At 33.5% G+C, this 12,013-nt stretch overlaps 1 protein-coding gene across 1 annotated transcript in view; it reads right to left on the bottom strand.

The window, feature by feature from the left end:
• The window catches only part of Trpm (transient receptor potential cation channel, subfamily M), a 410,993-nt gene that overhangs the window by 269,478 nt on the left and 129,502 nt on the right, over window positions 1-12,013 (bottom strand). The window lies entirely within an intron of this gene.

Raw genomic sequence — 12,013 nt, 5'->3', positions numbered from 1 at the left:
TATTCAGGGAGCATTGGCCATACATACGGCCTACCATTGGCTATCCTTGTTATCCAGGGCTTGACTACAGTTAGCAACTCCACGAACAAAGCCCGAATTCCAATGCCAGGGTTCTTCAACACCTGTTCCTGCAGATTTGCGAGGAATTCTGCTGTACGAACGCAATCAGATCGTCTGCTAGGGATCTTTCTTCTTGCTACATCCTCGTAGTCACCATTGCAAGTCTCTAGTTCATGCCTGATTGTTTTTACTGTATTCAGGGAGCATTGGGCAGCAGTCGTAATATCCTTATTTTGATGGCGGGCACGAATCATCATGATACAAGTTATTCTCTTCCATGATTCAGGTGGGTTCCAGCTATCCATCCTTTCTGACATCTTGTATATGAATGAAGAAGGGTCCAAACTTTTAAATGAAGAGAAGTGTGTGTTAATACATGTAACTTACGGAAAAATATAATTAATTATAAATATGTCAAATTTATCCCGAACACTCTGTATATGTGATATCTCTGCTTTCATCATGAATATAACATAATAAAAACAATAACTGTTTTGTTTGAATAATAAAAACAATGCTATAAGTAAGGTTTTCAAATTTCTTAATTAGAAAGATGTGGTAAGAAACAAATCAAGATTTTAAAATTAATATGAACAATGAATGCCATTAAAATGGCATTCACTGTTGTGTCCTTGACTCCCTGGAGGTCTCAGATAATAATAATAGTAGTAGTAGTAATATATTATTTATTTTTTTTTACAACATTGCATACATTTGTTTACATATAATACATACTTGATTATATATTTTTCATTAAAAAAATTCAATCCTTTGTTTTTTAATTAAAATTATGATTAATATTGTGATTACATATTTACAACATAAGATTACCTATTTACAACAGGTTTAAATCTGTTTTTTTTTGTTTTTTTTGAAACAATGAAATTCGTACAGGTTTTTTTCTTTCTTTCTTTTTTTCTGTATAATGTATTAATAATAATAATAATAATAATAATAATAATAATACAGCATTTGTTCATTTAACAATGAGTTATATAGATATATTTACAATTATTTAACTTAAATAGAAGAAGCCAATAAATATAAACATTATTTAAAAATTTATTCAGTTTTAAAACAACTTGGGATTTAATATCCCCTTAATTTTAATAATGTTTATATCGCCGAAATGAAGCCTATTGGCTCTTTATATTTAAGTAACTTAATGGGTGCACCTTTTTGACAACTCATATAGCAGAGTATATAAGTTCTTTTCGCTATACCCTTTGGAATTAATTTGGTCTAGCTACTCACTGATGAAGCCTCAATAAAGGCTGAAACCGGTCTGGGTAGTGACCTCCCACCATAATGTAATAACAGCATACATTTCCTAGGAAATGTGTTTTTACATTATGGAAAATACCAAGAATAGAGATCGGAACTTTACCACCTTTGCTGCAGTTGCCCAAGATTGTACTATGTACTAGGACTACTTGCATTAGCTCACGCTAGTAATCGCCGATACTTTATAGTTTACTATTTTATAGTTTACTATATTCGGCATAAAACTCTCTGATTCCAATCTTTGAGTTTCTTATTCGGTTTTAAAATAATGTGGGATTTAATATCCCCTTAATTTAAATAATAATTATTTAAGTTCTGTAACTACAGCACTGAAATCTGATATATGGGTTTTGATTTTTTTTTTATTATTATTATTTTTTAAAATCTTGGATGAGATGTAATTTCTCAGCTTTCATCCTCGAAGCTTATTTGTAAGCTTATCTGAGGATGACACCAGTTAGTTATTATTTATTGGTTTGCGTGCTTTGGGAAGTTACAAAATCAAACCTATGTTTAATAGGTTTGATTGTGAAATTGTTAATAGGTTTGATTGTGAAATTCGCACAGGCCACGCACACAAGATGGCAATTTGACTTTTGCTGAAATATTGGAAATATGAATTAATTAATTTAATAATAATTATTATTATTCTAAGACCACATGGAGTCAAAGACTCACTGCAGGAGGTCCCTTTCCCATACACATAGCTCATCATATTGTGCATTAAATACATTCAAATTCTCTGCAGACACAACACTCTCAGGCAATGCATCCCAATCCTTCACCACTCTCCATGAAACAAATCTACTTCTGACTCCCTTGCTCACTCCTCTTAATACAGCTTCCAGGGATGACATCTTGTTCTTTCCCCATCTCACATCATTTTATGAAAAACCTCTTCAACATTAATCTTATACCAATTATATATTTCTATCATATCACTCCACTTCCTCCTATCTGCTAGACTCTGCAATTTGCATTTTTTCAATCTTCCTCCATACTCAACATTCCTAGAGACCGAAAATGATTTTAATCACCTCCGGACTCTTTCCAATATCTCTTCATCCTTCTAAAAACCAGGTGATCAAATCTGTGACAGTAGTCCATATATGGCTTAATCAAAGCCTTATACAATGGAACCAAAATCACCTTATTTCTACAAGTCAGTGTCATCTTCATCTGCCAGAATTCGTTCTGTTGTCCTGACAATTATAGCAATATGTCTTGTAAATTTCAGATCTTTATCCACCATCACCCCAAGATCTCTTATTCCTCCAACTCCAACAATATATCTCCACCAAGAGTAAACTCTACATCCCATCTTTGTTTTCCAAATTTTAAAACGTTACATTTTGCAACACTGAACTGGATCTGCATTCCCATGCCAATTCACTCAGTCTATTCATGTCTATTCATTCACACACAACAACTGTTCTACTCCTCATAGTTCTACCTAACTTTGCATCATTGACAACCAACTGAATATCCCCATTCAAATCCTCCTCAATATCACTAACATACAGGTTAACCAACAATGGCCATAAAACAGATCCCTAAGGCACACCACTAGTGACTTTCCTCTTCCTGGATATTGCTCCCTCATATACAATTTGTTGATACCTATCAGACAGTCAATCTCCAATCCAATGCATTAGTCCAATATCCAACTCCATCCACTCTAGTTTCACTATCAACTTATCATGTGGTAATATATCAAAAGCCTTTGCAAAATTTAAGTATACCACTGTGTATCCATTTCACTCATCTGATGCAGCTGTCATCTTACTGTAACAAGTAGATTATTAAAACATGACCTTCCTTCATCAAATCTGAGCTGTCCATCAAAAATCACTATTTTCAACCAAATTCTGGATCCTGGTTTTCACTATTTCACAATTAGCCTCTCCAACGCTAACCATAATACCTGACACACAGATTGAACTATAATTTGACAGTCAAGTTGCGTAACCTCCCTTACTCAGTGGTACAATCTTCCCTTCCACTCCTTTGGAAGGGAAGATGTCAAATGATTTGCACATTTATTCAAAATATGTGGTGAAATGTCAAGTACACAACCTCAGTAGCAACAAGTTTGCTCAATTCCCCATATGCCTCTTGCTCACTGAAAGTCAGCAAGTGAGCAAGAGGTATTTGATCATCTCATCCTCTGATGAGATGATCAAATTCAAGACCCTCAATCCATGTGTGTCCTCTATTACTTACTGTATGAGGTAGTTATCCCTCAAAAACTGAATAAATTCATTTTCTTTCTTCCAGTTGCTATCTCGTCATCCCAATCTATACTGCCATAATTAAAATCATCCATGATCATTCTTTTCCTATTTGTTTGGTTGATTTGCTTATGCATTTCATGGTTACTGCCCTCCACATTACCAGGCCTATCTCAACAGACTAAGTATTCATTCTATCTCACACTATTTCTCCCTTGCATCTCTACCTTGTATGGACATAACTGTTTTCATATCATCAATAGCACTCCACCTTCAATTTTATCCTTTCTATCTTTACAAAAAACATAATAATCTTCCATCTCTATTCCTGTCAGAATGTCATCCTTGTCCAACCTTGCCTCACTTATTCCCACAATTTTTGGGGGTGAAGAAAAACTTAATCAATGCAACCATTTCCCTTATTTCTGATACCTGTAGCATCAATATACAAACATAGCAGCTCATTCCTGGATCTATAACAAATTTCACTGATACCACTTATTCGATATGACTTCTCCATACCTTCCTTGAGCAATTTCCTTTTTTTCCTTAGCCATCCCATTCCCATCTTGTGTACACACACATTAACTTCCTCTTTGAGTATCGATTTTTCTCACACAGTGTTCTCCTGTCCACTCTGAGTTGCCTCATTTCCCTAATTCTCTCATTCCCTACACTCATGCAATCCATTTCTCCATTCACAAGAAGCACATCAATCTTGCCTTCCATAATAAATTTAGTTTAATCCTTTATCCAAGTGTGAGCAAACAAAGTTTGCACCTGAAAGTATCTTCAGGACTGGGGTAAGGTGGTACAACACTCTTTCTCCCCTCCTCTCCCCTGCCAGCCTGGTTGGCTAAGTGGTTAGTGTATCCGCTCTCCAGCCAAAAGGCTGTGGGTTCGAATCCTGTCATGGGCATGGATGTTTGTGATTGTCTGTGAAATCTACTGCCAATCACCACCACGGTGGTGGTGGTGATCGGCAGTAGATGGTGTTGGTGTAGATGATGAAAATAGTTGTAGTTGGTGGATTGAGTGGTGGAGGCGGAGCACTGTAGAGTAGGCGCCCTCCCTCAATGAGTCTTTGGACTCCCTGGATGTGTCATGTAATAACAATAATAATAAATCCCTGCTCTTCACATCATCTCATCACTGTCATACATGGGAAATACACTCACTACATTTCCTATCTCACTATTATCTTCTATCCTTCTCAACAACTTTCTGATATTCATTTTTATATTCTCCTTGTTCCCAGTGAAGCCATTTGTTCCTATTATCACTACCATCTCTTTTGCTCATTTACTCCTCATAACTTACTCTATTCATTTTACCTTCCAGAACAAACTTTGTGTATCTTCTCATTTACCACACCTTTAATAATCGAATTGCCATACAATGTCACTCACAAGTCTTTCATTACCTCTTTTAAACTACCGTCATTTCCCATTTTCTTCACGCTTGTATACATATCTACAATTCTCTTTGTTTCACCCCTCATTTTTGCTTCATCTCTTTCCTCATCTTCGCCAACTCATCTTTCAAATCTTGCATCAATCTCTCACTATCTTCTCGTTAGTTACACAAGCTTGACATTCCTCAACTACCATTTCAGTTATGACACTATGTTTCTTACACATATTTAAACAAGCCTCATCGGTGATCAGGATATTACACTTCCTAGATATCCACACTTGCTTCTCTCTTATTCAGTCTTTCCACATGTATTATCATATCTGAGAATGCAGCATAAAGAGATAATTGGTGATTGTTCCTATTTTTTTATTAAAAATTGCAAAATATGTATAAAAATAAAAGTAAAAAAATACTATTTTTTCATAAAATTATTTTGCAGCAGATGCCAGGTGGATTCAAATTATATTACTACAATGAAAGGTTTAACTTCTTTGCTAATAATTCAATTCACATGTGTTATGTTATGATCAGGAATTAGCAAGTATTCATAAATGAGCAAACTGGGCTCAGGACATGTGGGTTTAAAAGGTGTACAAAAACATTTTTGATAAATTGAGTACCTAAGATATAAATATTTAGTACTCATCCAACTCATTCAATTGTTTATTCATACACATTCATTCATGCAATTTAAAGTGTTTATACTTTAAATTGCAAAATGTATTGTTATATTAAAGATCTGATGTAGACAAGTGAGAGTTCATGCAAGTACTAAGCTGTGACAAAGGCACTGGTTTCCTAGTAAGGGTGCAAGTGCATGAGCATCATGCAAACCATTGTCAAAAGTGTATGTGAGTTGTTCAAAAACATTAAGTTTCAATGTGAAATATAACTCTTTCATCAAGAAAAACAATCTGGAAAGTACTTTCAAACTAAGAGATTGCTGTAAGGATTTATCTAAAAGGCTAATTTAAAACTGTACAGATGAGAACAGTTGTTAAGTTCTAAATTTAAAAAAAAAAGATCAGTTCTTAATAGAGAACCTGCTGATTATTATCTGCTCTGGGAAAAAAAAAAAAAAAAAAGACATCACTTCAAAAAATGAATTTCCAGAACTGTTGCATATCCTAAATCAAGACAGCAACTTTTAAAAAATTATTAAATGTAAGTTTAACTTAATGTAAGATTTCATAAAATAAATGCCTTTTTAAGGACTTGATTTATTTATTTATTTTTTATTGGAGGGACATCAATCAGCCATCTACCCAGGGACTAATGTGCCTCAATCTGAGCCTAGAATTAGTGGGCATCCGTATGCCTCTTGCCCACTGATGTTTTCCATTTCCAATTAAATGATGTCTTCCAATTAAATGATTTTTTAAATTTATTATATACCTATTTATATGTTTGGTATTCATACTGAGTTAGTTACACAGCTGCCAACTACTACAATAAAATAGTCCTCTGCTGATCTGCATGTTTGTAACAAAACCAGAAAGAGGTATCATAACACAAGAGCCCCTCAAGATAAAACAAATTTGAATAAATTAAACAGACAAGTCTGAGAAGCCCTCCAAAAACATTGAAACCAAGAATGGGAATCTAAGCTAACAAAATTAAACCCAGAAGACAACTCCATTTGGAAGTTTCTGAGAACCTTCCGCACTAAAAGACAACTTTTACCCCCAATTCAGACCATACTGGCAATACTGACAAGGAAAAGGCAGCGGCTCTGGCTGACAGCTTGGAAACTCCATGCAGCCCCTCTTATGAAAATTTGAACATCAATCTCATCTACAAGATTCACCACCAAGTCAGGCAGGCCATAACACAACAAAAAGATGACCTAGAACCAAGAGGTATCATAACACAAGAGCCCCTCAAGATAAAACAAATTTGAATAAATTGAACAGACAAGTCCGAGAAGCCCTTCAAAAACATCAAAACCAAGAATGGGAATCTAAGCTAACGAAATTAAACCCAGAAAACAACTCCATTTGGAAGTTTCTGAGAACCTTCCACACTAAAGGACAACTTTTACCCCCAATTCAGACCATGAAAGGAATAGCCCATACTGACAAGGAAAAGGCAGAGGCTCTGGCTGACAACTTGGAAACTCAATGCAGCTCCTCTTGTGAAAATTTGAACATTAATTTCAACTACAAGATTCACTGCCAAGTCAGGCAGGCCATAACACAACAAAAAGATAACCTAGAACATCTCACACCCACTTCTCCAACAGAAGTTATAAATATTATAACCCACCTGAACAACAATAAAGCTCCAGGTTCAGATGGAATTACAAACAAAATAATCAAACTACTCCCCAGAAAATCCATTGTACATCTAGTCAACATAATTAATGCCATCCTCAGGCTCAAATATTTCCCTTTAACATGGAAGATAGCAGATGTCACACCAATCAAAAAGATTGGAAAAAACACCCAACTCCCTGAAAGCTACAGACCTATCAGTCGTCTGTCTAACCTTGGAAAGATCACAGAAAAAGTAATCCTTACTAGGCTTCAATCACAAACGGACCAACTATGTATAATCCCAAATGAGCAATTTGGATTTAGAAAAAATCACTCCACTGTTCAGCAGATCCACAGGCTGATCAAATACATCTCCAAAGGCTTCAACCAGAACCTTCATACAGCTGCAGTCTTTTTAGATGCTGCAAAGGCTTTTGATAAGGTGTGGCATCAGGGTCTTCTCTACAAGCTCATCACATTTAATATGCCTACTAATCTAGTTAAAATAATTCACTCTTCCCTCAGAGACAGATACATGCAAGTCAAAATAAATGAAACTGTATCAACCAGATGCAAGGTTCTGGTGGGAGTGCTGCAGGGCTCACTCTTGGCCCCCTTGCTGTTTTCTATCTATATAGCTGATATCCCTCAAAACCCAAGCTCAACAATCACTGCATTATATGCTGATGATACTGCATTATTAGCAAGATCTCTCACCCCAAACTAGCTATCAAAAGACTCCAAAACAGTATTCACACACTAGAGAAATGGTTGATGGACTGGAGAATCCAAGCCAACCCACAGAAGAGTTCAGCCATACTGTTCACTAGAAAAAAGCCTCACATCAAGGAAGATATACATTTACTAGGTGTTAAAATCCCATGGCAGAATACAGTCAAATATCTCGGCATAATTCTCGATAAAAAACTACAATTCACCAATCATATAGAACACATAAGTTCAAAGACATCTAAAGTAATAGTGCAGCTCTACCTCATGATCAATAGAAAAAGTAAATTCGATACTCAGAACAAACTACTCATATACAAGATGGTAATACGCTCAGTCATCACTTATGCATCTCCTGCATGGAGTCATACTTCGAACACAAATATTCAAAAGCTGCAGAGAATACAGAACAAATGTCTGAGAATGAGTTTGGATGCCCCGTGGTTTATCAGAAACTCTCAAATTCACAGAGAAGTCAACATTCCCTACATCACATCTCTCCTTCACGACCTAGCTGAAAAGTTCTTCATCAAGACAATTAATCATCTGAACCCACTGATCAAGCAAGCTTCAGACTATAATGAAGCAGACACCCAAGTCAATTCTATGCTCAGCTGAACACAGTTAAACTTGCTGCCCTTTCAGGGCGAGCTTAAAGCTCAATAATCCCCCCCCCCCAAGAACTTTCCTTTTCAGATGGAGGGGAATATGAAAGCATTTATGCTTCACCAATCAAGTCAGTATCGTTCTGCGTTCTGCTGCATGTTTGTTAATAAGTAGGGTTGTCAGACATCCCGATTTTAAGCCTCAAATCCCGACGTCCCGAATAGACCTTTTGGGATGCTTCGAAATATTGGAAAGCTTTCGAAATCTGCTTTTGCCGAACTAAAGAAATGTTTAACGTTGTACAGAAATTTTTTACAGTGTATTTGTGTATATTATTATGATTTAACCATGTGCCTATCTCGTTTCGTGATGTTGTGTGGAGGGGATTTGCAGTGAACACGTACATTTAAACAGTACTGTTCTACCACGAGCCAGGGTAGATGCATTTAGTTCCGTTGACTGTTGATTTATTTACTATAATTTATTTTGTGTTTCGTTTTCTTATGTAAGTTAAGTTATTATTACTATTTTAAAACTTGATCATTAGTAATTACTTGAAATATATTCTTTGAAATTAATAATAACGTTTCTAATTACATTATTTATTTTCAGCCCTACTGAAAATGCTGAAGAGACAATGCAAATTTTTAGAAAAGAGTATAGTGAAAATTATCCTTTTATCAAAAGAGGCAGGACAGAATACGAAGGTTTTTATAAACATTGTAACAGTTATTTAAGTATAAGTCATGGGGAAATTGCTGATATAAAATATCATATAAAAAAAGAGAAACATCAATTTAATGTAGCAGCATCAAGTACAAGTAAAACTATTACAAATTATTTTGTAAAACAAGATAGTTCAGAAGAGGAAAACATTATGGCAATAATGTTTTCCTCTTCTGAACTTCAATCTTTTGCGTCTGCAGACTTTCTCAATAGGCTAATACCAAAAATATTCAACAATTCAAAAATTGCAACACAGTATTCTTCAGCAAAAACGAAAACGAGTTTAATTAATCGGATTCTTGTGCCTAATTCGATTAATATAATCTGTAACGAAATTGAAAGTTGTTCATTTTATTTCATTAGCACCGATGCTAGTAATCACAAGGATCAAAATATTTTTCCAATCATGATTCAGTATTTTTCCAAGACCGACAAAACTTAAAATTATTGAAATTGAGCAATTTAAAAGAGGAGACATCAGATATGCTGGCCAATTTTTGTGTTCAAATTTTGAAGGACTTGAAAATCGATACTAAAAAATGCATTGGATTTGGCGGCGACAATTCAAATGTTAATTTTGGGGGCCGAGAAAGAAAAGGTACTAATAATGTGTACACTAAACTAAAAAAACAGAAATTAGAGCAGACATTGAAGGAATTGGATATCCAGCCCACATATTACACAATACATTACAAACTGTGGCCGATCAATTATCTTACGATGTTGAACAGATTATTTTAAAACAAATTTAAATACTTTTGCTATATACACTGTAAGATCAGAAAGACTAAAAGATTTTTGCAATTTTGTGGATGTAGAATATAAAAAATTACTGTCACATTGTAAAACAAGATGGCTATCGCTGCAACCTGCTATCGAGCAAACTATAAAATTATTTGATTCTCTTAATCTTTTTTTCTTGTTGGAGGAAAAGGCACCAAAGACTTTACTAGATTTTTTTAAAAACTCTCTTAGTGAAGCCTATCTTTGGTTCCTACATAGCCAATGTAGTAGTATTCATTTTCAAATATTAAAAATTGAAGGAAGAAAAAAGTCGATTATAGAAGCTTTATAGGTTATAAAATCTAGTGTCAAAACAGCAATAGAAAAGTTAAATAATAATTTTGTACCATTTCAAGTTAAAACAACAATAAAAAAATATGAAGAAAGTGGATTAATTTCAAAAAAACAAATCAATAAATTTCACAAAGAAATAACAAAATTTTATGAAACAATGACTGAATATTTAAAACAGTGGACAATACCACTGGAAAAATATTCAGCGTTTTCATGGATGACTTTGGAAGAAATTCCAAATTGGGAAGATGTGGAAAAAAGTTTTGAATATTTGAAGAGAAAAAATATCGATATAAATGACATACTTATTTAATCAAATCACCACATTGAAAACCATATTAGAGGAAGAATTAAAATCTTCAGAGTGGAATAAAAAATTAGCTTCAGAAAAATGGGCATTTATATTTTCAAAAATGGAAATGGAATTTCCGAAGCAATATAAAGATTTGTATAATATATGTGAATGTGTTTTTTTTATACCTGGTCACAATGGTAACATGGAAAGAATATTTTCCTTAATGGAAATCCAATGGACGGAGGATAGAAATAGACATTCAATAAATACTGTTCAAAGTATTCTTCAATGTCTCTAAAACTATGATTTTAATTGTCTTCAAATGCATATTTATTTACTGAATAACAAGGCTCTATTGAAAATGGCCAAATCTAATGATAAGTTCAAAAAGAGAGAGTAATATTTTAATTAAAACAAAGGATAACTAATATTAGTTTTGCGATTTTTAAATAGTTCGAATAAGCCCATGGTATTATTTATTATAGTTATAATTTAAAAAAATGTTTTCGTCATTTTCTTTTCTTTAAATTTTGTGTTTGTGTTATACTTGATTTAAGTATAAAGTCAAGTAACTTGAATATCTAATATTTTATATTTATCACTGTGATTTTTTTAGTTGAGTTGTAAGATCTTTATAAACCAAAGAATTTTTATATTTGTTACTGTGATTTTTTTAGTTGAGTTGTAAGATCTTTATAAAACAAAAATTTTCATATTTGTCACTGTGATTTTTTTAGTTGAACTGTAGAATCTTTATAAAACAACGAATGTTTCATTTGTCTCTGTGATTTTTTTTCTAGTTGAGTTGTGTTATCTTTATAAAATAAAGATTCTCGTGACTGTTGTGATATTTGTAGCTCATTTGTAGAAAGAAGATGTCTAGTTTTTTTTTTTTTTTTTTTTTTTTGGTTGTCAAAATTTCGTCAATTTGGTCCTGTGTCTGGTTCTACAACCAAGAAATCTGACAATCCTATTAATAAGTAACAATTCAGCAGATTTAGTACTTGACAAAAACAATTTAAAATTATTTTTATGTTATTTAGTAATAATATTCTATTACAAGATTATGAAATCAAAATAAATATCAATATCTAGTCTTATTAATAATTTAATTCTTAATTATAATCAACATACAATCAGTTCATAAATTTTCTGATTGAGAAATTGAGCATAGGGATTAATAAATTTTTGAATGTTTTATAGTCACTGAAATACTAAAACAGAAATATATATCTGAATACTTTGGGGAATAGGGAAAGAAAGAATGGTGTATAAAGAGATATTTTATAGTATTTGTAATTTATCCCATTAATTTGGTATGCAAACATAAAAAG

Source organism: Typopeltis vanoorti, chromosome 14 (assembly GCF_054136105.1).
Source record: "Typopeltis vanoorti isolate ZY-2024b chromosome 14, IOZ_Tvanoo_1.0, whole genome shotgun sequence".
Lineage (NCBI taxonomy): Eukaryota > Metazoa > Arthropoda > Arachnida > Uropygi > Thelyphonidae > Typopeltis > Typopeltis vanoorti.
The sequence above is the reverse complement of the archived record's forward strand: the minus strand, read 5'-3'. Positions and strand labels throughout refer to the sequence as shown.